The sequence below is a fragment of the Rissa tridactyla genome, chromosome 8, assembly GCF_028500815.1.
Source record: "Rissa tridactyla isolate bRisTri1 chromosome 8, bRisTri1.patW.cur.20221130, whole genome shotgun sequence".
Taxonomy (NCBI): Eukaryota; Metazoa; Chordata; class Aves; order Charadriiformes; family Laridae; genus Rissa; species Rissa tridactyla.
In genome coordinates this window covers 4,700,147-4,726,350 of record NC_071473.1, presented here as the reverse complement: position 1 = coordinate 4,726,350, position 26,204 = coordinate 4,700,147, and the positions used below count along the sequence as shown (strand labels likewise).

Here is a 26,204-nt window from a genome sequence, read left to right as displayed (position 1 = left end):
CAGATTCTCGGTAAGTGACTAATAGCATGCTAAACTTTGAAATCTTAGCTAAGTGATCTAAGGATTGATTGCGCATATCTAATCCTTTAGACATAAACTGTTGACCAAGTCTGGGACTAGGATTGGATCCAGCCGCACCTCGACTCCTCTCTGAGAAGGAGTTTAGAAAGCAAGGGGGTCCTTTCTGAACCTTGTGACTCAACGGGAGGGTCTCCCTGAGAGCTTGTCTGACCCTGGCCTCTATGCAGTAAATAATCAAGTGTACCCTGGCATCCAATCTCGTAAAACACTGTCGCATTCACTACTAACTTTGTTAAATCACTGTTTTATGTTAATAAACATTTCACTACTCTCTTATAAGTGAAGTTATTCGCCCGCGACACATGTACTGCTCCTGCAGCTCCTCTTCATGCTGGCAAGCATTGTCATCCATTTAGATCCGAAAATTAAAGATTAATATAAATAATGAAGGGAGAGGAAGCTGAAAGGTGAAGGAGGTCTCTCTGCAAAGCTGTTCTTCAAGGTGGTGCCAAATTTAAAAATAATTAAAAAAAAACCCCAACAAACAAAACCATTGCTGGATCCCAGTATCATCATGTCTGTCTGTCTTAGGTCTTTGTAGCCACACTGACTTCAAGAGAATTACCTCTGACTGAGACTGATGTAAGTGACGACAAGTTAGGTTTGAATGTGTCTCTGTGTGTGTATATGTACACACACGTGTATAGAGAGAAAGAGTCTTTGTTGCTACTTTTTAAGTTACTAAAATTGGATTTTTGGCAGCAGTTGTACCACTTTATTCCAACAAAGAGACTAGCCTTTTATTAATTTACTTAGTTTTATTTTGGAAATGAAGAGCCAAAGGAAGCTCCTTAGTTTTACATCTCTATTAATTTCTAGTCCATTTCTTGGCTATCCTGTTCAAACAGCAATTACAACTTCTCTTAAAAGCAGAACATTTTTGTTTTAATTACATATGACTCGTTCTTTGGGTTTCTAGTTTGAGAAAAGCTGATAGTAATGCTTGTCTTGTATAAGCTTTGTTGGAGCTACTGCAGATTGAAATTGATATGAGTGGGAGAACCAGGGCTTTTGAATATAAATTCTCAATTTGTTCAAAATGTCTGTCTAAACAAGAGTACGTAATCTAACGCTTTGTTGCTTAAGCTGTAAAATAGAACTGGTATGCTTTTCCATCCAGGGACCTGCTTCTACCCTCTCCAGTTTATCTGCATGCTGTTGCAGTTTATTCAGTGTCCCGAGAAGCTCACTGTCATTCCTGTTGGTGTGATCCAGTTGCATTTCCATTCTGATCAAGTGAGAGTCCATTGTCTTGAGCCTGAGAGCTTCAGCACTCCCCTTCGCTTTAGTCTCCAGACTCGCCTGCAGAGACTCAGTTGCCTGCTGGTGATTATTTCTGTGGAGTCCAGTGAAGCATATGGTACAACATTCTGTTATCTTGAGTCTGATCCAGCCTTTGTACCAAATTACTGCCCACCAAGTAATAAAAATACAGTAACTTTTCAAACCTGTTAAAACAGAGATAGCGGTATTTTGCACCAAGCCCTTCATTAATCCCTTCTTTTAAAACATAGGGCAGGGAGAGGCTTTCAAAAGGTCATCTCAAAAATCTACTGCCTAAAATCTGCATCACCTCCTGCTAAACCAGTCCCATAGACAACATGTGACCAGGATGCACTTAACTTCCAATAATGGAAACTCTACAACCTCCAGACAATTTGGTCTAAAGAGTAATTCCCCTTCATGATTATACATCTTTCCCAGTGTCTAACTTAAAACCTCTATGCTGCAGCCTGGGACTTAATGTCACATCATCGCTATACCTGGTTGTTTCAGATTCTTCCTTCGTGTGTTCTCCTGTTGATGTCAGCTTCAACCTGAGCCAGTTTGAGCTGAATGGAAATCAGTTTACTTTCTTCAGCCTGCAAGAAAAGGTGCAACAGATGGATGAATAAATGCCCTTTGGGGGTTAAACATAGAAAAATCCATCTGATGGAATGTGGGTAGCAGCCCTGGCATGCAGTTCTCACGTCTGTAGCATTGGTTCCTCCAGGGAAGACTCTGCTTCCTCCAGTGCCACCTGCAGTTCATCCTTCTCCATCTCCAGTCTCTGTCTTTTGCAGCTCGTGAGTGCTCTTCCCCCCCTCCTTAAGCTGATTGATTAGATCCTTAATTTCCTCTAGGGAAGAAAACAGATATTTCATATGATAGGTTTATTTCAGGACTATGAACTTTACCAAGTGCACCAAGCAGATTCTTTGAATGGAAATGGCATGAAATCATTCCAGTCACTTTATATCAGCTGCCCTTTTCTTTTGTTGCTAAATATTATCCTGGATTTCTGAATGAGCCCCACTTGCTGCATGTGTTCATGGAGGTGGAAGAATGAAGCCTATTAAATCAAGAGAAATTTTTTTACAGTTTTTATCCAGCCTTCCCCTTTCCCCCTTTCAGATGGTTGCTCTTACAAAATGAAAACAGGATGCCGCATCATTTCTGTACAGCAGAGTGGGGCGCTCTGCCAGCTGATGTAGGCCAGAGCAAAGGGTTGGGGGAGATAGCCCAGAAAATGCTGGGTCTGTGCCAGGGAGTCCATCACTGTTTTCTGTTGGCTGCAAGGGCAGCAGATTGTAGCATTTTCTAAATATTTACAGTGTCATCTTCCAGTCTCCTGTAAGAGATCAATTTTTGCAATTTACAGAAGTGTTTAAAAAAAAAAAAAAAAGCCAAGAGAGACACTCTGAGTAGGAGTTTAACTAACTTGCTCTGAACAGACTCCTGGAGAAGCCTAATCCTCCCCACTAAGGTTAAAGGGAACATCATGTGCCCAGGGCAAAGCTGACCATTGTTAGTAGTCCCCTAAGTGAATTGCTCAGAATTGGAGAGAATGCTGGTAGCCAGAACTGGACCTGCTGCCTCTCATATTTAAGCCTAATGCTGTAACCAGTCTGTTATTCCCTTACGCGGTGCTCTAGTGATGATACCTGGCCCAGCCTGGAGTGGTGATCTCCTAGTACAACGGTGAGTACAACCAAGCTACTATCATGACTGTGTTTTGAAGGTCCAGAAAGGACCTCGATCCTGAACGTTATGCCTGGAGTCGGTGTCCTGGAAGCAGTACACTGGAGCTAGTTACCTTCTTGGGTGATCCGATAGGGGTGGCGTGTGTGTGAATGCAGACTCTGTCATCCCAAGAGCAGAATCTAACCTGTGACTTTAGGTGCATCAAATGTATGTTTCCAGAGAGTGAAAGCATTGCTAGAAATAAGAAAAGTGGAACTGGTATTGGAAGATACCACAAGAGATCATTCAGTAGGAATCAAGGGGCTTATAATTTACAGAGTTTTTTAACATCAAACCTGTACTTACCCTGAAAGGCCTTGTTCTCCTTCATCATAGATTCCAGGTGCTCCAAGGATTCTTCATAGACAGTCTTAAGCTCAAAATTTTCAGTTGTGTACATTCCTTCTGGGAACTATGCACTGTGACCTGCAGCCCTTTGCATTTTTGTTGCCATTCTGCCAGCATCTTATCAAAGGCTCTCTGCTTCTTGTCCAGGGCAGCACAAGCAGCATTGGCCTGGAAAGATAAAGCCAAGCATTCACCGGACACAAGTTTTCTTTACACTTCACTTCTCTGCATGTCCTGCCAGCTAGTCACAGTTAAATTGGCAGCCACTCTAATGACTGGCAGAGTTTCTCTTGGTCACTCTGAATGGATGATTAAAATGTTTACGAGGCTTTCTTTCCTCACCATTAGGATTTTAACAAGATCACCCAGTTCCCATCAGTGTGATAGTCTTCCTTGCTCCTGTGGTTATAATGATGCTGCTGTGGAGCAAATGTTTTCCACTTCAGATATTCCTTGTGCAGATGTGCTGTTAGTAATTGCCTGGGTTGATTAATATGACTCTTTCTATTTCAAAGACAATTCGGTTACAAACAAGATGTTATTCAAGACTATTTTAGACGGTGTTTAACTGCTTGTCATGAAGGAAAAGAATAAAGGTACATTTTTCTTTCCTAGGAGCTTTTAATCACAAATATTCTCCATATCCTTATGATCTGCACATGCGTTCAGATACCATGGTGACAAGCACACCACAGGAACCATAGAATAAAGAACTGCTTCATTAAAGAAAGTGATGGTGGAACAGATTTTCAGCCCAGTAATGTAATGATGTATGTGGGATTTTCAGCTCTTGAGACCCTGTTCTAAAGCCGACTGCAGTCATTGGCAGATACCCAAGGACTTCAGTGGATTTGGAGCAGCCTTTGTGCCTATTTTAAGTAACATTTTTATTCAAATGTCCCACAGTTGCACTACTATTCATGCTCTTACACTAACACTAGCAAGAATAGAAATACTAATTTAATGAAGGAGCATTTGTTGCTAGTGTTTAGGTGTTGTTGAGATCTGCTTTGAGTATGGTGGTTAATAACCAGTGGCCAACCCACTGGTACTGCAACACTGAAAAGTTCAAAGCAGGATATCATTATACTTAAAAAGATGAATACCTTGGCTTGCAGTAAAGGAGGGCTTTTGCTTTAGCTGTACTCTTGTTTCTGGAAGTTAGCTAATGAGCTTACCAGAAGCATGCTGTGTGCTTCTAGGAATTAGCTGCAGCTCTCATCTGGGTTTTCTCTTGATGTGATAAATCTTAGCCTTGCTTCTCATGGTCATACAGATTACTTGATGTTTAATAGAGAGATCTTAAAATATTAAGAAATAGGGGACCAGTCCAAAGCTGACCTGAGTTAACAGAAAGACTCTCAGGGCTTCCAGTACCAGGTCTTAGATCTTGCTGGTCAGGCTTGTGCTGGATGTACTCTTGCATGGCTGGATTTCTGGCCTTCTCAAGGTCAACAGTGAGGTCCTCCACTTCTTTCTGAAGCCTCTTCCTAGTTTTCTCCATATTGGCAGCCCAGGCTTTGACTGATTCAGCTGTCTCCTCTGCTTCTTGGAGCCTCACAGCCAACTTTGTCCTGAGGGAGAGAGGGCAGAAATATCCTGGTGAGTAAGTAGTTCATGGAGTGAGGAGTGGTAGGATTCAGGAGCCCTCATCTCGAGCACCGTTGCTGTTTTCACCAGTGAAAAGGTGAAATCCTGGCAGCAGTCTCAGAAAAGTGACTGCAAAACCATTACTGGGATGTGGCTGGTGCGGTATGGCATATTGGTCCACAGCTCAGCTCTTTATTGCTGGGTTGTAACCTGGTGATAGACGTTTCCACCTTTTATTAAGGTATCTCAAGGACCTGGATAGTGTCTAAGAGCAAAGTAGCCTCCCTCCTTTGTGAATATCCCTGGAACTCAGTGCAAAGTTGTGCAGAGATGTAGTAGTTTATTCCATTTGTCTCAGATTGTTCAGGAACAGTGATGGCTTAACTTTTGTCGCTATTAAGTGAAAGCATCTTTATGTTAGCTCTGTTAGAGAGACTGCTACAAAGATTGGCTCAACTTCTAGCCTGTAATACCAGATCTCAAGGACTAGATTCTAAGGGATTTAATCTGATTTGATGCTTGCTTTATACTTAGGAAATGCTAGTGGCTTTTGTAAGGCTGCTGGAAGAGTAAAGTCCTTGGAATAAAGAAAGGCTATTCAAATTCAAGCCTTTATCAGAAAGGATCGGTGTTGGTTTTCTGTTGTCAGTGTATAAGTGTTAGGTCTCAATAGTCCCTGTTTATTATTGCAAGTATTATTTTCTTTCTTTTGGCTGGAGCTCTTTGCTTTCCCTCTGTCTTACCAAATTGAGTCCTAACAGATCACATCTATAAGCTGTGACTCAGCAGTCAAACTAAATAATGAGCCCGCCGTAAGTCCCATCCCAGAGTCCCTGAAAGCCAAGTGCTCATTTGGTTTCTTCCAGCTTTTTGGTTCTTTCAGTGGCACCACTCTTGTATTTAGTCCTCCAGATTGTGACTTCAGAATTGAGTTTAGAGACCAGGCACTGCAGTTCAGCTTTGCTGTCCTCCTCTTCCTCCAAATACCCTTTCATTGAGTCCAAATCATGCTTGGCATTGGCCAGGCTCACTTCAGCAGTAGTGCAGGACTCGAGACAGCCCAGCCGTTACTAGGCATCTGTCCTACTGGAAGTATGAATGCACTGACCTCACTCCCCAGAGCTGGAGTGTTCCACTTGAACAACTCTGTTTAGGATGAGCTAGAAACATAGAATCATAGGGTTGGAAGGGACCTCTGGAGATCATCTAGTCCAACCTCCCTGCCAGAGCAGGGTCACCTTAGAGCAGGTTGCACAGGAACGCGTCCAGGCAGGTTTTGAATGTCTCCAGAGATGGAGACTCCACCACCTCTCTGGGCAGCCTGTTCTAGCGCTCTGCCACCCTCAAAGTAAGGAAGTTCCTCCTCGTGTTTAGGTGGAACTTCCTATGCTCAAGTTTGTGCCCATTACCTCTTGTCCTGTCACTGGGCACCACTGAAAAGAGCCTGGCCCCATCCTCCTGACACCCACCCTTTAAGTATTTATAAGAGTTGATAAGGTCCCCCCTCAGCCGTCTTTTTTCCAGACTGAAGAGACCCAAATCCCTCAGCCTTTCTTCATAAGAGAGGTGTTTCGGTCCCCTCATCATCTTTGTAGCCCTTTGCTGCACCCTCTCCAGCAGTTCCCTGTCCTTCTTGAACTGGGGAGCCCAGAACTGGACACAGTACTCCAGGTGCGGCCTCACCAAGGCAGAGAAGAGGGGGAGGATGACCTCCCTTGACCTGCCGGCCACACTCTTCTTGATGCACTCCAGGATGCCATTGGCCTTCTTGGCCACGAAGGCACATTGCTGGCTCATGGCCATCCTGTTTTCCACCAGGACTCCCAGGTCTCTTTCCACCGAGCTGCCCTCCAGCAGGTCAGCCCCAACCTGTACTGGTGCATGGGGTTATTCCTCCCCAGGTGCAGCACCCTACACTTGCCCTTGTTTAATTTCATAAGGTTCCTCTCTGCGCAAATCTCCAACCTGTCTAGGTCTCTCTGTATGGCGGCACAGCCTTCCGGTGTGTCAGCCACCGCCCCCCCCAGCTTTGTGTCATCGGCAAACTTGCTGAGGGTGCACTCTATCCCCTCATCCAGGTCATTAATGAATATATTGAAGAGGACTGGACCCAGTACTGACCCCTGGGAAACACCACTCATCACTGACCTCCAACTAGACTCTGTGCCCCTAATCATGACCCTCTGACTTTCAACCAGTTATCTATCCACCTTACTGTCCATTCATCTAACCCACTCTTCCTAAGATTCCCTATGAGGATGCTGTGGCAGACTGTGTTGAATGCCTTGCTTAAGTTAAGATAGACCACATCTACCACCCTCCCCTCATCTATCCATCCTGTCATGCCATCATAGAAGGCTATCAGATTAGTCAGACATGATTTCCGCTTGGTAAATCCATGTTGGGTACTTCTGATAGCTTTCTTTTCCTCCACATGCCTTGAGATGACGCCCAGAATGAGCTTGTTCCATCATCTTTCCAGGGATGGAGGTGAGGCTGACCGGCCTGTAGTTCCCCGAGTCCTCCTTCTTGCCTTTTTTGAAGACTGGAGTGACATCTCAGGCTTCAAAATATCTTCCTGGGCAGGAGCCAAGATTCTGTTCTCTGTACCTGTTTTTTGCTGTACTGCAGTGAATTGAATTGAGTTCATACAACTGAAAACAGAACTTGGCTTGTCACCATCACTGTTTTCTCTCAAACAGTGTTTCAAAAGAATTATGACAGTAAACCCATTTGGTGATTGTTCTGAACACACAGATGATTCCTGCCAGAATTTTGATATACAGGTGCAGCACTAAAATTACTCTTTGGAGATAAGCACAAATTTCCAAGACAGATGTGTCAGGCAGACCTGAAATACTGGTATATTTTGAGCCAAACTTGCGTGATCTATGCAAATAAACTGCTGCACAATCCACTGAATGGACAGTGGACTGAGAATCAAGAGGTGTGTGTTTTGCCCTTCGCTGCTGACTCATGGGAGATGCTGTATCGTATTTTCATACCCATACAAGGCTCACAGCCCCCACACCGCTTCCAAGATCAGCTGGTAACAAGCCCAGAGATTAATTTGGATGAGAAAGTTTTCCTTTGTGAGAGCTAACACAGAAGACTTGTTACTCTGAAGTGAACAGCACGCAAAAGAGCAGGCACTGCATGTCCCATGACAGCAACAACCTCTGTGGGCAGTTGGTGGTCCCCAGTACCTTTGACTTTTCATCCAGCTGCCTCTTGAAGTCATCTGCTTGCAGGCTGAGAGAAGTTTTCATGTGGACAATCTGGTTAAGCCTGCTCTTAGCTTCCCAGTGCTCCCGACTCAGCTGGCTGTTTTCGGCTGTGGGAAAAGTACATAAAGAAGCAGGAGAGGAACTAATTCAATCTGACTGGAGAGAAAGAGAGACAAAGGCTAGAAGGATTGGGCAGATTTGCTAGAGGAGACGGGGCAGGGCTGCCAGCGTTACATGAAATGTAGGGGAAGAGGAGGATCAGAGCGAGGTAACGTTGCACAAAGCTGTCAAGGAATTTACCTTGGAGCCTGATGGCCTTAATTTCAGCTTGGCTCTTCTCTACCTCAGCCAGCTGGGCATTGGCTTCAGACAGATCATCTTACAGCTTGTGAACGTGAGCATCCGAGTTCAGCTGTTAGAGAGAAGTCAGTCGTATGATGCCGAGTAAGGCTTTAAAGGCAAAAATATCCTCCCTGTCTTGCAAACTCAAGTTTATTCCAGTTGCTTGTAATTACAATGGGATGACTGCAAAAGCTAGGGGGAGTGGAGAGTGTCCTCCTCTTTATTGAGGGGGATGCCCACTCCATCAGCCGGGGCAGGCAGTGTTCAGCACCACCTGCAAACAGCTGCTTGCTGGTACCAGTTAGCTCCCACTGCAGAGGGCTGAATTCTGCCTTGCACTGATAGCTGAACCCATGGCTGTATTGCTGGTTTGTTGAGGAATTCCCTGCTGGCCTCTCACCTTGGATTTCTGCAGAGATGCCATACTTGCACTCAGCTTTCATGACCTGTTTGTCTGTCTCCAGCTTTGCTTTCACTCTGGATATTCTCCGTGACCTGTGTGCTTCCTGCACAGAGTAGAGCCCGTGGCCTGGACCTGCAGGGCTGCCTCCTCCAGCTCAAGGATCAGCTTCAGCAGCCCAGCTTCCCACTTGCCATTCTGTTAGATTTGAGAAGGGGCCAAGTAGGTGTTGTCAGCTGGGATCTGGCAGCCCTGGAGTCTCAGTAAGGCCCTCGGGGATGCTTTATAAGAAAGGCTTCTGGAAGCTTTTTATTTAGCTTTAATGGTCTCTTTGTTTGGGATAAATCCCATCTTTGGTATTAATCCATTAGAAGGTCAGTGGCTGGTATCTTCCAGAAAGATTAACCATCTCCAGGCCTCCTCGCTAAAGCTCAGAGTAGTTGTTTGGACTGCAGGCCATGTATTTTCCTTGCAAAACAATAGAAAATACACCTAGCAGTCCTGCCTCCTCTTTTTACTATATGCTTCTGAATTAACAACTTTCTAATGAATCTCTGATCACCTTCCACTCCAACTCTATAGGAATAACAAAGCTCACAGTGAATTTCATGGAGCCTTGGCGCTTTATCCCTTCCAAGGTCTGCAGTGTGAGGGGAAGGTGGGGTAAGGTCTGCAGGATCTGGCCCACTTATGAGCTCAAAGAAGCTGCTGAAGAAGCTTCTCCTTTGGAGATTCCCAGTGATGTTTCTCATTCCCTGAGGAGAGACAAGATGCTCAGATGCTGGGAAGGTGTCTGACCTGAGCAGTTGTTGCAACACCACCTTCTTCCAGGCAGTCTTCCTTGTTTCTCCACCTAGTGGGAAAGAGGGGAAGAAATTCTTACTCCATGCCAAAGAGCCTATGTATATTTAGAAGTGTAACCATTTTGGAAACGACGGCAGCAAGTGTGAGGCATAATCAGAGAGGGAACAGGAATCCCCCAATGCTATGCTCTGCTTTAACTTGTGTTGCTGCTTTTTGTGTCACTGGACAAGTTCCTTTACCTCTGTTTTCCCACCTGTGCAAGGTGTCGAACAACACTGACCTATCTCCTGAGATGGTTGAGAATTAATTAGCTAGCATTTCTAAAGTGAATTGAAATGGAAATGTTACTTATTATTGATGCTATCAATTCGTATTAGTCATTAGAATGTGTTCAGAGCATTCCATTAAAATATAACTTTTTTGGGACTGAATTATCTTCAGGCTTTTCCATTGTTAATGAATCTGATTATATATTTAACAACCACATCCTGGCGATTTACGGAAGATTTATTAGAGTGGATTCATCCATCGCTATAGAACTGTAAAAAGTGGATGGGGTGATTTGGTAGCTGAAGGACAGGACAGAGAAATGCCCGTTTTCCCTGACCTGCTACTCTCTTGCTCTGTGGAGAACTGCCCCGCCAGTAATTGCCTTCTTCAGAGGTTCCTATGAAAGGAATAGCGTGTGTGATTTATAACGGTGAGTTCGCTTAGGCTAAAACTAGAGTTCAAGATTGTTGTCCATCTTATTACTCTTTCATGAGGAATTCTGGGTTTTTAATTAGTAGTTTAATGTCTTTAGGGCCTTTCAGAGGTGTAATCACTCCCCTGGGGAGTTTTCTCCTCCTTAGATACTGTTACCCGTGTTCTTACAGCATGCTCAGCTTCCAGGTCTTCTTCCAGCTCCCCAATATACGAGCCTGGAGGGCACACACAAGCATGGCAGTGGTTATGAGCGAGAAATGTGAGAGAATTTGTGGAAATACAAACAAGAATCTTAATTTCTTCACTTCTTTCTCTATATGTCTGTCAGCCCTATTGGATTTTTTTTTGTTGTTGTTCCTGGGAGAGATCTACTGGGCATACTCAGCCAACAAAGCAGGAAAGACCTGGCCAGGTGTCTCAGTAGACAACTGATGTTATCTGCAGCATTGTTAGCTTCCTCTATCATGTTAGAATTTGGCCTTCAGGAATATAATCAAGCTGATTTGGTTACTTGGGGGAAATAGAGGCTTGTTTGTAGAAATAGCTGCAGTTTAGGTTTGAGGGTCTTTTTTTTTTTTTTTTTTGTTAAAACACTGAGTTTTTAGTTAAATATTTGGGCACTGAAATATGTGGGATGAAAGAAATATTTGAATTCAGAATGGTAACACTGTTCATCCTGTGAGCTGTGGACTCATTTCTGGTTTTATTTACCACCTTTCCTTCCATGGTGAGAGGGGGAACGGCTTCCAGGAGCCTTTGGCATTAATGTGGGTGAAAAGATCTATCGGCTGTCTTTGCTGGCTCCCTGCAAGAAGAGGAGGTCCCTACAGCAGATCTCCTTTCTTGCAGGCCATAGCAGCATGGCAGGACATCTGCAGTGAGCATACAGTTTCCCAGACTTCAAAGAAAGTGGAGCGTACAGTGAATGGATAATATACAAGACAAGGTGGATCTCAGAGATGGCTGAACTATTGATTCACTGGAAGCTAAAAAGGCGAATGTTTCCAAGCTGAAGGGTTTCACAAGCTCATGGAGAAGTAGTCAGAATCTGCTGCAGAAAAAAAGTCAAAATCTACCTGGGGAAAAATAAATACTACATCTCAGCCAGCTCTCTATTATTTAAGGGTTTAAAGAGTGACAGGCTCCAAACTCCATTTAAAAGGTCTGTATTAATCTTTTATGCCAATTCAGTCTTATCAAAAAGATAAAGCTGCGCAAGCAGGCTACTGTGAGGTAAAAAAAGATAGGATGTTACAGCAAACGAGTTAAGCCAAATAAGTGTTTCTATGCTGTAGTGAACAGGTTAATCTTTGTTGAAAGTGGGTTGAGACAATCTAGTCTCCTGTCTCTAGTGGGGCTGGCAGGGCACTCAAGTCCCCTTTTCCTTTGTGGAAGCTCCTCCTTACCCCATCACTAACTAGTCCACACGTAAAGGCACAAGCACCCCAGGAAGTTGTGTCGTCTGTTTGCAGCTCTGAAGAACTAACACCAGCACTTAATTTTTCTTCTGTCACTTAAGCGTCCCAGTGGCCTTGCTCTGAAGCACAAGTGTCTTGTACTCTCTGTGGAGCACTGTGTTAGAATTTGAATTAGCAAAGCTTGCCAGTATTTATTAATGATTGTACACATTGCCTTAGCTACTTAGCTCTTTAACTAGGTAAATTAGTGGTTTGGATAATATAGAGTTGGAAATTTGTATTCTGGGAAGTTAATTTCTAAGGGAAGGTTTGTCAGAGAAGTGCTGGCAGACCCATCACTAAAGTAGTCAATAGTGACACTAAAATAAAGTTCTAATTTGTGATAATATTTTGCATTTCTAAAACAGCTTTTATCTGGGGATCATAAGGCCTTACATAAACATGAATCACTTAAGACTCATAACTTCCTGGTGATTATACACTTCTTATATGTGGGTGAGTGTGGAAGATGAATTACAAATATCAGACAATGAGTCAGAGAAAGACACAGGAAACAAAATCCTGTATTTCTGATTCTTCTTGCCTGGTCTACTGAACTGTACTTCTGCTTGTCATTAGGTTGATACCGAAGAGATCAGGGGATGCCTGTGGATTTCCCAGTGACTTTGCAACCAAGTGACTTTTCAGGTGTAGCTAATGCCGTCAGAGCTATGATGTAGCACACCTGCACCCAGTAGGATTCTGTACCCTGGGAGAAATTCTGTTACAATTGACAATTCTTTACAACCTCTTCCAAGTTTGGTTCATTCATCTCATTGAGGCTAGCAATTGTCATTTTGAGGTCACTCTCTGCTTTATGATGAGCCTTTTCTGCCTTGCCATGGATCATCTTTTCTTGTTCCCACTTGTCCTCCAGCAAGTTGAAAAAAGTGGAATCAGTGTGAAAAAGAACTTTGTAACGCACATACAGGTGATGTTTATCAGAAGGGCCCAAGATATCAAAAACAGACCAAAGAGGGCCATCTGAAATACAGACCATAGCAACTGCACCTCACCTCGTGCATCTGAGTGGTAGGTTTCCTGCTGTTCTTGGTCAGGTGGTACATCTTATCCTCCTCACCTTTTACAATTTTCTAGGAAGGGACAGAGCAAGACTAGTGCACAGCATTGAGTGAGAAACTAACTCAGACCCAAAGAATAGATTCATCTGAGCTGCCTCCTGAAAGCAGTATGCGCTTCACGTGTGCGTTTTCAATAGGTCCAGAGGAATTTGGTCCAGCATTGACTCTTGCAGAAGAATCCTGCTCACCCTCAGCAATTCACATAGCTCTTTTGGGCAGTGGCACAGATTGGCAACACTTCACTGTGCTGCCATGAGTTAATACCTAGAAAAACACAGCTCCCTTCCTGTTTGTGCAGCAAACTGTAGTCTCACAGTATTTAAGCAAGCAATGTGGTTTTGCTTTTTTTCCTTTTCCCAGCCTGGGAGAATCAGAATGGGAGAAAGTAAAGAGAAATGGAGCAGTTATTTCTGCCTGATGAACTTCCTCTAAAGCCCTCTTTTCCTTTTGGAATTTAGGGACTGAGTCATTCTGAACAGAGAGATCTGAAGTCAGAGTTCGAACTCTGTGGTCTAATGCCTGGAGACGGGAAAGGGAACATCATGCAGGTTTTGTGGATCACACAAGCCATTAGCAGCATCAGGACAAAATGTCACTGGAAGCTTATATTTCTTTAGAAGCAATCTGAGATTCAGTTAATAAATTCTGAGACATATGAGGCATCTGTGAATTTAACATCCTGTGGATGTTAACACTGACTTCAGAAGAAGCAGCAGACAGCCACATGGCTGCTACAGTATGGATTTAAAACTCCTACAATTCCATTAAATAAAAAACAGTTCATGTGCAGGAGAGGGAAAAGTATTCCCCAGAGCTAGGCAGAAAGGTGTTACATGTCTGTGGAGGGGAGCATTTTATAAGTAGAGATCTACCAGTATTGCCATGTAAAAGTGGGTATAATTAATAAAGAATGTAGAGGAGATGCTGATGTCTTAGGGACATTTCTAGGGATCCCTAGAAATTGCCGTGAAATGACCATTACTGTGGGGTAGAAGAGTGAAGTGTAAAATTAAATCCATCTCAGGTTATATGAGATGCTGGAAGACAACCTAAGAAACTCTGGGAGTGATCAGCTGAGTGAATCTGAGCATCCTAAAGGGTCCTCTGACTGGAGGACCTGTAATGGATGTTGGGGTTCATTTCCCTGAAGAATGCAGCAGACAAAACCTTTCTGTCATATTTCATACATGCTTTTCCTTCTTAGTTTTAGTCAAGTAGCCTCCAGCCTTCCCAAGTCACATTTCAGATCACTGAGCTAATCCTCCAGGATCTGCTTACTGGCACTTGTGCCAGCTCCTTCATATCCAGGATCTGGCTCATTTGGGCCAGGCACTCCTCAGCATCCAACAAGTTCTCTTGTTCCTAATGAAGATGTGGGAATCCAGTGTTCAGCCTATGAAAAGCTGCTACAGCTACTGTCTGTTACGGCAGCAAACTTCCATTAGCAAGAAATACAAGATTTTGCCTCTTCCACAGAGTTTATTAAGATTCCTTTAACATACCTGTTGTTATAGTTGATCTGAATCTCCATGACTCAGGCCATAGCTTCTTAAAGTTAAGCATCAAAAAATCTATTTGTTTATACACACACAGGTCCTTAAAGAAGAGTTTAATTTTAAAAAGATGCCACCCTGACTTGCCATAGATCATGCTGAGCATCAGTGGTTGACCAGGAAGAGAAGTCAGGACTTGGGACAACAGCTTCTTTGCTCTATCCATGAGGCCTCTCAGTCTCCTTTGTTTTCTAAGGGCTTAACTTTATTTAAGATACAGTCAGGCTGTCTGTGAATCTCATGCATCATCCCCATATGCTCTTTATTCATTCCATATTCTGAAAAGGAGTCTCTTATGAGTCATTTGAGAAAGCCAATGCCCTGCCTAAATGAATACTAAGCCTTTAACCATTGGTAACACTCAGCCTGCAGTTGGATGGGGAGGTCATTCTTCTCCTGGCTGAGGGTGGCTGTCTGCTCTTTTGTGTGTTCTCTGAGATCTGGAGGCTTTGACATGATGCTCCTCCCCTCCAATTCCTTCAGTTACATTTTTTTCTCCCGTTGGGCGACGTTCAGCAAAGGCTTCACCTGGAAGTAAGGAGTTCAAGCAATGAGGTTGCTCAAACAAGCCTGTTCTATTATAATGGTCCCTGAAAACCCTGAGGTGGTCCTTTTATGATCAGATTCTAGTATTTTCTGCATACTAGTGGGAGACCTGGTGTTTCCTGAAATGCCTGTTTAGTGCAGAGAGTTTCATATCTATGGTGTGAGTAATACTGCTCCTAGAAAAGGTTGATCTGGTGCGCAGCAGCAGATCCGCATGCCAGCATAGAAATCAGGACTGTATTCCAGATTCTGAACTGATATAAATGCAGAATGATTCTTATAATGTTTTAGGTTCATACCAGTCCAAATGGGACCAGAACCCTTTGAAAGCTCTTTCTTTCTAAGGCTATGGAAGTTCATTTGGTTTGCACTGGAGGTGGGAACGTGTGTCCCCAGGTAAAAAGGCAGATTTTGTTTCACCTATATGTGGAAAACTTGCTTCAATATAGTTTTGTTTCACTTAAGCTTGAGTATCTTGGTCAACGCTTTCTTTCCCCTCTTAACAGAAAACCAACTGAATTATCCATCCTGGGACTAATTGAAGAGAGTTGGAGCTGGAACTGCCCCTTCATGATGACAATGTGGTCTTGCTTCAGAGAATTGAACTAAGCAGCTTTGTTTCAGCTTTTAAATGTTAGTGACTAGTGCAATCTTGTAGTCCCATGCTCATAACCTCACCATTTCTCTCTGGGAAGTCCAGGTTTTGAATTTCGAAGACACTCTCTTTCCACTCCCTGGAGGTAGCAGGCTTAGGCTCAGATTTAAGGGCTTTCTCCGTTTACTAACTTCTCTGGCATTGATTTGGAAAGAAATCACTGAGGCCCCTTGCCCTATTAATAATTAACAAGAAAGTCACTAGCTTTCTCAGTGTCTTTACTTAAGTGAACATAGCCATTTATTTTTTTCTCCCAGCCCTTATCTTCCCTGCCCAGACATCCCAAAGTTCTCAGTGCCTGTAATTGCCACTGTTTAATTCTGCAGAACAGGACAACCTCAGAGTATTTTTCTCACCCTACTGTGCAATTTCCACCCTCCCCAGAAAAGCAGCTGCAGAAACTTCTGGACGTTCCTCTGAATTGCCAGCAGGCCTAGTCTGTAGTAAACAGAACACGTGTGTGGCTTAGAAACAATTCTGTTTCCAGGCACTGTATGCAGGGGGACTCATGGGGGGACTCAAAGCGTTCATGCTCAATTGTGCACAGCAGAATGTTGGAGTCAGTATGTAGTCTCAGTCAAATGGAGTAGGCCTCAATGTCCCACAATTTTTTGGCATGCAAGAAGAGTCATAACAGTTTGCTGACATAGGAAAAAGGACAACAGAATTTAATGTGTTTAAAAAATGCTATTGTGGATGTGGAAATTGAAGTTTCTCATGCGCTAGAGGAGCCAAATACTGCTGGAAATATACAAATAAAAATATACAAATAAACTGAAAGTTAATTGAAAGGATGTTTTTTGCCTCCCATATTTCCTCTCCTCTATCCCGCAGCCGCAGATACCATAGGCAGTGGCAGAAAAAATGCAGAGATCAAAACCAAATTCTCGTGACTCATAAATATATGTATTGTGGTTGAGTTCCAGGAGACTCACTGCATCACCGTGTGAGCTAGGGTTTCTGGACAGAGATAATGCTCACCACCAACTGTGCGGATGCACAGGAGGTAAGGGAGCCACCCAGCCGTCTACCTGCAGTATTGTTCTGCTGCATGGAGCCATGTGGAAAAAGGAGGAAAACGTTATTGCTTTGTTGTGTGCTGGGATGTAGAACTTGGAACTCACAGTTTCATTTCATGGTTCTTGACAGTAAATGAATTACGTTAGTGGTTGGTTTCTAATGCCACCTTGGATTCACAGAGTAGTTTCTATTTTTTTCCCCAAGGATACCTTCTAGCCAGCGTATTTTTGTATTCTATTCTCATCAAGAAACCATAAGCATGACATTGCGGCATGGTCATGATCTTCATCAGGGTTTCATCTCTCATATCGTCCAGCGTGGCCAGGATCCCAGCACAGAAAAATATGTTGAAAGACAGGAGACTGTTAGAACCTGGAGTTCTATGTAGCATTTGGGACTATGAAACTCTGGACTTGCTGTGCATTAGCACTCAGAAATGAGGATATTTTACTTCTTTGCTCTTTACACGTCAATTTATCTTGTTGTGATCTTGTCTCTTCTCTGCTTACATTTACAAAAAGGATAAAGTTTGGGGAGGTTACGGGAATGGAAGACTAATGTTTAGGAATTGGATTCCCTTCAGCTTTAGTGTGGATTTGCCTGGAGTTCTTTAGCCTTTTCTGTGCCCAAGGCGTCTAGCTATAAAAAATAACATTGAGATCATTGTAAGATCTAGCTAAGTGGCATATAGTAAGGCAGGAGTGGAAGTCTTATCCGTGATGAAACCCAAATATACCTTGTGCTCTCTGGTGCCAGGAAATGCACTAAGTAGTTTCAGTGACAAGGAAAAAATAACAGCAGTAATCTTGTGTCTGTTGTCTTTAAAAGTGAGATCAGGGACAGTGTCTGGCCCACCCAACCTCCATCCGTAAGTTGAAATTTAAGGATAGAATAGGTTGGAGAAGTGATGAATATTGTGTAATTATTATAAAAGTTGGGAAATGCAGATTTTAGGTTCCTGCAAAGAACAGAATACTCCCTTTTGCATGGCTGTTACAATAGCTACTTTCATTACGTTATGACAAAAACATATGTGCAAAATTAATGATATATGCTGCTAATATTAGACAGCTACAACAGTCTCCCTCCGTTTTCCATTCCAGTCTTAAATTGGATAAATGATCAGTTAGTAGGATTTTTGCCTGACTAAGGAATAGTAAAGAGCAAGTGAGATTTATCGCATAGCTTAAGGTGCACTTCATTTGCATTATATTAACTGTACTGTCTGATTAAAAGTCAGTTTGGGGAGCGTGTGTAAGAGAGGATATTATATGCATGAGGAAGTGGGTTGCTGTAGAAACTCTAACTCTGCCGCTATATCTACACCAAAGGCATGCTGAGTCATAACTGCCATCAATTTATTTAGCTCAATTTGGTAGGAGTAAACAGTACTTTGTTATATCCAATTCTGTACTCTTTCTCCCCCAGGTCAGTAGAGCCAAGCAGCAACTCTGATGCCTTCTTGCTGTCCACAAACCCTGGAGGGATTGTGCTGGGATTCAGGCTTTGGTATCTAAAATGAGAAAGAACAGGTATAATGATATAAGAGCTACAGTTAGCGGTAGCGCAGAAAGGCTAATCGCTGCTTAAGATCTTCTCTGGTTTAGCTTCCTAGCCCCATGGGCATGGCACTGAAATACGAGTGGTAAGGAAGCTTGTGGACATTCCTATCCGTCTGTGCAAAGTGGAAGTTCTTGGAGGGGGATGCAGAGGTGTTTAGGCATTCATACCCACTCCCTCTGATTGTCCTCATGGACAAGATCATGCACAGGATGCATACTTCTGTCAGCTGAAAGTGGAAGATGTGCATTCAGTAATAGTGTTGGAATTCAAACAACATGAGTAACTGCCTATTCATAGGAGATTTGTTTGCCGTTTTTTCCAACTGCTTTCCATTACTTGTCCTTCCACTTTATTATATATCATAGGTGAAAAGTTAAGTTGCTCTTCTCTGCAATTCACTGTTTCTGTGGTTGATACTGCAAAAAAAAGAGTTGCAGGAGGCAATGCAGCCTAATAAATAATAGTGCCAATTTGTCGCGTTCCAGATCGCATATTTCCTAATTCTTTGTGCTTCTCTCACAAAATGAGAGGTTTATTAGACATCCTGTCTCTAGCCCTGGGGCTTGGAAGCGTCTCTCAGACTAACATTCCCTTGAAGGGGTACAAGGTAGTCTGTGAAGCGATGACCCAACTTCTTTCATTCCTGAATAAAAATCTGCTGTTCGCCAGCCACAGCTTGTGCTGGAGGCACTGTGTGGCTTTGCCTGAGGATTGCTCTGCAGTGCTGCAGACGCCTACCAGACTGTTAGAAGTCCTTTGGAACAACGCAGTGGATGAAATGCGACGATGTGCTGTGCAAAGTGGTCATCAGCTAGTTCAGCTGCTCCTGGAACAACACGAAGAGGAATGGAGTGAAAAAACTAACAGGAGTTACTGAGGCTGGTGAGAGAAAACCTTCTGTATTATACAGTTATTTGCTTTGCACAGCTGGGAAAAAAAAACCCCAAACAAACAAACACACAAAAACAAAAAAAATCCCTGTCTTAACTGACTTAATTTAGCAGTTCAGTGCTGTCTGGATAAACTATTAACCAAATAAAAATATACATCATTTTACCTGCGTTCTGCTTGGGTTTAGAGTTGTTCTTTCATTGTTTACTATCCTAAAGAAATCCTCAAACCAGAAGTGAACATCATCCTTGGAAAAGAAGAGAAGCTGCATTCACAATATGTTGGCATACACAATTTTTTGCCCTCTAAGTCAGTTTCCTCTCGCTTACACTGGTGCTGCTTTGCCAGTTTAGCATAGGCTGAGATGGAGTTGCGTATGCAGGAAGTAGAAATAAGATCTGACCCTATTTGAAAAGCAGTTTCCTAGACCGCTTCCCATTCACCTTTCAACTGCAAAGTCCTGGGCTGATGACAATCCCAGTAGGCAGCAAGTTTTCCTGGTTGATAGAAAGCTGACATTTGTCTGGGCAGCAGAAGGCCACTGACTGCCAGGAGGGGATTATGTAGCTCGTCATTAAGCCGGGACTGTGCTCACGCTTCCATCTGTGCAAGTGTGTTTCTGCAGCAGCGCTCAGTTAGTGCCTTCATGAGCAGAGTGAACGGTGTGCACTGTCTGCCTCTCAGTGCTGGAGGGGCAGAATTTTCAACGGCAGAGCTAGATCATCTTTCAGCCCAGAAGAGAAGTATGCAGAGGCAGACACAGGCTGTTACCTGGATGAAGTGAGTGTTATAATGACAGGCTTAATCCTTTCCACAAAAGAATGATGGGGAAGCACTGGGCACCGGAACCAATGACATTTGCTTGCCGACACATTGAGCTGAGAGTATTGATTGTACTGCATAATGTTCACCCTATCTGCAGCCTCCTCCTCTTTGAAGAGGACTCAGAGCAGGGACATACTGGATTTCTGGAGCAAGACCACCACTGCTTCATTCAGGGGATCCCTGTTCTTCTCTGGCTACCCTGTGATAGGGTGTCACACTTGGAAAGGAGCAGGGGAGAAGAGGCATGACCAGTTCAGATACAGCAAGAGAATAGCCTGGTAGCAGTGCATGAGAAAGCAGATTTCTGATTGTTAACGCGTGTAGAGAGAGGGAGAAATCCTCTGTGGGTGTAGGGAAAGGAAGCGAGTTAATGCTGGCACAGGAACAGCATTAATGTGCTCCCTGGAGTCTCGGAACTCATGAGGGGCCCTTAGCGTGGAAAGCCCATTTGCCCTGAATAAAGGATTCTGCAGGACTGCCAAAGGAAAGGATGTTGTGGAGAGATTATATTTTTACCTTTTAGGCTCCTACTTTGATATGCTGACAGAGGGGACAATGTGGCTTGTAAACGGGTATAGCCAAGCACAATCAGAACATATTTTGGCACAGTCAAATGTCACTTTCAAAAACCTGCCTGGTAGCAAAGAAAGGAAATAGTTGCTGAGTGTAAAAAAGATAGAGCAAAGGGCCTGTGATTCATGCTCTGATCATGTTCTGTCAGTATGTCTGTGCAGTGGAGTATATGAATAACTGGTGGAGTTTGATAATATGCTTAAATACTGTTCCCGCTGGTAAGCATTAGCATGGCTGCTTGACAACACAGCGGAGAGGCGAGTCACATACACCAGGAAAGGCTACACAAGCTGCAGCGAGCTGCAGGACTCTGGCTCTTCCAGCAACATGTAAGCAACAGAAGCGAAAATGAATTTAATCCTTTGGCTGATGTGCCTTTTGGGTAGCTTTCCTACAGCTTGGTGTTGCTAGAAACAAGCCTGGGCTAGAGTTTTTGGGGGTTTGTTCCTTTTCAGAATATCTATAAGGATTATATTTTTAATCAAGGCCAGTGGCAGCATGTTGAAGAGTCATGAAACAGCCTTGCTGTTCTTTGTACGTTAAAATGCTCAACTGTTGCGTCACCGGTCAGACATTTGCACAATCAGTGCTTTCAATTAATCGTTACTGGAAACAATTTCTGAGATGCACATTTCTGTGCAGCAGAGCCAGCCTCTGGCTGCAGTACTTCTTCAAGGCAACAGAGCCACGTTAATTTGCACCAACAAAGTACTTTTCCCAATGCTGCTGTATGATAAAACCATAGAAGTTTGATGTCATCAGTTCATACAGAGGACTTGGCCTCCACGTCTTGCCCTCATGTCTGGCCTTGCTCCGTGCATATTCCAGCTTACTCGGGGTTAGAGACAGGGCTATGGCAAAAGCAGCACTGGTCTGCACTTACTGTGCCAACGTAGTGGTTGTTATAGATGGCAGCCTTCACTGGCCATCAGTGGCCTTGGGCAACACACGCACGCTGGCCAAATCCCTCCTTCTGGCAGTGTAGCGCCAAGAGGGCCTTTCTGCTCCAGATTGTTCCCTGCTTTCATCCTGCGCCTGGTGATGCCCCTCTGGAGCTTTCCAGAGTTCAGACCCATGATCTGAGCATTTTTGTCAGCCACTGTTGGAGGGAAGAAGATTACCATGTTAATCTGAGTGAAAGGAAGAAGATTGCTCATTGTCCCTATCCCCTTGCTGCATACTCAGAAAAATGGTTCCAGGCTCCGCTTTCAGGGGCAGGGCAGCTCCCCAGCCCCGCTGGGAGCTCACTGAAGGACAAGAAGGGGAGCAGGTCTCAGCTCTGTCCCTTCACACACACGCACCCATTCAGCAGGGCTTGCTGGATGGAGCAGGGGCAATAATGCACACCTCAAACAAGGTGTTACAGCTCTGTGTGTGGGCTCCCATATGCTCTGGGAGGTATGTGCCTGTTTGCTCCACCGTGGTTCCAAAAACACCTGCAAAGCAGGGCTGTTCGACAAAGAAGGATCAGGTCCTTAGCTGTCAGCTCCGCCATCTGGCTAGGCCTGCTGCCCTGTGGCAGCTGTGAATGCCAGCTCTGACTCTCAATAGCACATCTGTTCATTTTAGAAAAAAAAAATAAAAATCAGTGTGTTGTTTAAGGTCATTTTATATTCCCTGGAAACAAGCGTCTGGTTTTAGCAGCTTTTTCAATCCTAACGAACTGGCTGAGCTTGTAGCATGCTGGCTTTGTCCTGGTTTGCTGTCACCAAGCGTGAGATCTCAACCTGCCTCCGTGTTGTGCACCGCTGCCTGCTCCTCTCTTGGCTTCTGCTTGAACTTCATAGTGCCCAAATGCATGATACCCCGAGTCAGCTTGGAAACACAGATCCTCTCTTCTGGACTGGAGCCCAGGACATCAAAGGCCACCTGGCAGAAGGGGTACAGACCCACACAAGGGAGTTCTTAATCTGCACCATAAGCTGGAAGCCGGCCCATAGTGCTAAACATCTAAAATAATTTTCCAGCCCATTGAAATTTGACCAGCCGGGTTCCTTCAGACTAGCGTGGGACAGAGTAGCTTAATGTTGCTGTAAACCAACACTCTGCTTTTCTTTCGTATACTGATTTATGCTAGCTAAGAGCCATGGGCTTTGACAGCGGTTGTTCTAAGCGTCTCTGATACCACGAGCAAAATGCATCAGGGATATCAGCTCATTCCACTCTTCACCATGCTTTTTAAAATCAGCAGGACATGAGCAGCAACATCCCCTTATAGCAATTATCCCACCTCTCAGCCAGCACAGATACGGAGGAAGTGCAGCTCTGCTGGGAACATGGTGCTTTGCTCTCACAGCGTGCCCGGAGAAGGGAGAGCGCACGACTCGGAGCATGCCAGAGAATCTTGCAGCCATGATTCGGGACTGCCTGTCTTAGCGGCTATGAAAATCATATCTGCTTTGTACAAAAGGCTTGTTTGCAATGTACAAATCGGGGAAGCTGTAAAATACCAACAGCTGCTGGAAGGGGCACTGTAAGTTCAGCAGCTGGAGACTGTTTGATCTCTCTGTAGCTCAAGTCCTGCTTGTAATAACAGTCTCGGGAGCCAGCAGACATTACCAATAAGCTCTTTTCAGTAACAGATACTCTTCAAAATGATATTAAAAAGGAAAATGTGTGTCAAAACCAGACAAAGGGTCAAGTCGTCTTCTTACAAAAGCTGCTCCTTGAGATTACATATGTATGCGAGATGAACAGGTTTTAACCCATGGTCTCTGCCACAGCTTTCAGATCTGTCAGTTTTCAGGCTTCAAACAAACCCTATAACCAGCTCGTTTGAAGTCCTGCAAACCCCAGGCCATTGAATGTTAACCAGAAACTCCTCCGTCAAGCTCATTTGCTCTGGAGCAGATCTTTAACATTCAGGCTTCATCTCACAGACAATTGAAGAAATCTTTAGGCTATCCCTAGCTGCTCTTTCAGCAGCTTATTTATCCTCAGGTTGAAGAAGCTGAATGTTATTCCTAGGGGAAGCTTAGGCTGGGGCGGCAGCATCCTGTTTGCTGTACTTTCAATTTCACTGATGTTTCTCCTTATTTCAGTGAGAAGTGACTCCCCCATCACCCGTGTTGTCTGCTGTGATCACACCTTGGTGGACCCAGTGGTGGTTAGGATTGGGCACAAGAAGCAGTTTCTGCAACAAGAGACAGACCAAGAGGTGATTACACCATTTGCCATCACTACAATCGAGGCGTAACATGAGCTTTTTAGCTGGACACTGAGGGTTCTTCTAGGTTTCAATTCCTGAGCACATTTCGAGTGTATCACTTAAGAAAAAAGCCTTTTGTGGGATGAGTTGCTTAGGCTACCTAGGAGATTTTGACATAGCAGCCGCATCAAAGTATGTGGGATTGAAGACCCAAACCTTTTCAACAGTATTGAAAAACTTCTCCTGGCTGTCTTTCCTGTCCTGAGGAGATGTAAGCAATTGACGTGAAGCAGCTCAACACTTCAGTTTGAAAATGATCATTTTTACCTTAGTGGCAGCCCTGCCAGATCAAGCGGGACCTCCCCATGCATTGATCAAGATAAGGGAAGACAGCTTTCTTTTCTCACTCTGGCCTGCCTAAGGAAAAGTCACTTACAATCCTCTTCTTCCTGGATAATTAGTAGCAAACCCCCACCGCAGAGAACCTATTTCCATCTCTAGCCAAGTGCGGTTCTGGTGAGTAGGTTTCTTATTCCAGAAACAGAGGATTGAGCAGAGATGTATGCATTAAAGGGAGTGAGTAACACACACAAAGTGCCATAACAGTAAGTTCAGGTTTCTTCTTGGAGAGAATCCCGTGGAAGATGTGATAATCTCTCTCAGCTACTTCCTGGGAAATGACACAGCCCTGGAACACAGAGGGAAACACATCCAGGTGTTGGTAGCAGACAGAGCTTGAAAAATCATGGTCCTATGGATGTCAGTGAGAATTTTGCTTTTGATATCAGTGAAACCGGCATTTCACCAGTGTCCTTTGGAAGTCCTGTGAGTGCAGCAAGAACCACAGTATCTTTCAGAGATACTCTTCAGAGCATGCTTTTAAGCTTCACAACATTCCCACTAGCACAAGTTTTAGTACAGCTATTTTGGCAGCTAGTGAAATGGAGGCAAAAAATGCCACGACTTGTCCAGATATGTCAGTGCTAGGTTCAGGAACAGATTTCCTTAACTTACCGTACTTCTAAGCATCCTCTGAATTACCAGTGCATGGTTTGTAAGACCGACCTGTGAAATGTGTCCTTATACTGCCCTTTCTTTCTGAGAAGAGCTCTGGAAAAGTTATTTTGTACCCTGTAATCACGCTGTCCGTACCTTCTGTCAGGCACAAACGTGCTCAGTTTGGCTTCTGGCCTCCACAAAAAACATCCTCCTCTCGGCCTCGCTGTATCAATTCATTCAGCTGTACCAAATCACCAGATCTCACTGGCAGTCCTGGCTGGGCATTTTTCATCCTGCCTCTTAGCTGAAGTCTTCTGTCCATATAGCTCTGCTGGTGAACGTCATTGTGGGAGTTCTTCAGACAAATTTGGGTTGCCTCAAACAACCTTTCTTGCCAATTTTAGTTAGTTCGGGTGACTTCAGGGAGTGCTCATATAATCTCTTCTGCCAGCAGAGCTACAGGGATGGTGCAGAAGGACCTTGAGCCAGTGCTGCTGCTTGCACAGTGAAGGTCTGTCCATGCCCTTGCTCTCCAGGCCAGGCTGGAAGAAGATGCAACGTGCCAGTAAACAGCCTGAAACTTGCCTTGGCCCACTGTCCAGAGAGGCAAATCCAACATATGGTCTCTGGGTGTGATGCAAATCTGGGATGAGTTGAAAGTAGGAGGGATGCAGACAATCCCACATTAAAGAATAACCGGTCCATATGTTTCCTCTCTCCTTTTTCTGTGTGCTAAAGGGCTTTAGTCAGGAAACACGGTGGGGTCTTTTTACCTTGAGAGCTGGGATTTGTGGTTCTCAATTTAGTCTTGGATGCACGTGTGCAAACAAAGAACAATGCACCTTCCCTGGGCAGCTATTTTTAGGGTCTTGGTTGCAAGACAATTATACTGTTGTACTGATGAATGTGAGTAATGGTTGCAATATAATTGTAGAATGAAAAGTGTACAGCTTTTGGGGGAGGCATTGTGTCTTTTATGTGTTCACACAGAGAGTCTCACAGGCAACTAAAGAAAGAAGAAATAAATTTGTCATCTAAAGCACGTAACTTCACTGCAGAAGTAGGGGCAGATTTTGGTTTCATTTACAGCAGTGCAGATCCCTCAAGTTAACAGAATTTATTTCAGGTTTGCACGCGTCTGATGTAATCGGAACAGAGTCCGTTCAACGCAAGAAAAAATCCAAAGCCAAATTAATATGAAGAATTAACTGCGTACTTACAGCTCTCAGTGTTAGCCCCAGCCAGCTTTCCTGTGCTACCAAAGTGAATTCAGATAAATTTGCCCTAGATGAGAAAATAAAAGATGAGTCTGTTAATCAAGATTGCAATATCTGTAGGAAAACAGAAAGTAGCTGAGAGGTTCTGAGCGTTCATCAGGGACAGACAGCATTG

At 44.0% G+C, this 26,204-nt stretch overlaps 1 pseudogene; it reads right to left on the bottom strand.

Moving 5' to 3' along the window:
• Nucleotides 1-346: 346 nt before the first annotated feature.
• LOC128913696 (myosin-16-like) overlaps nt 347-26,204 on the bottom strand; it is a 28,058-nt pseudogene continuing 2,200 nt past the window's right edge.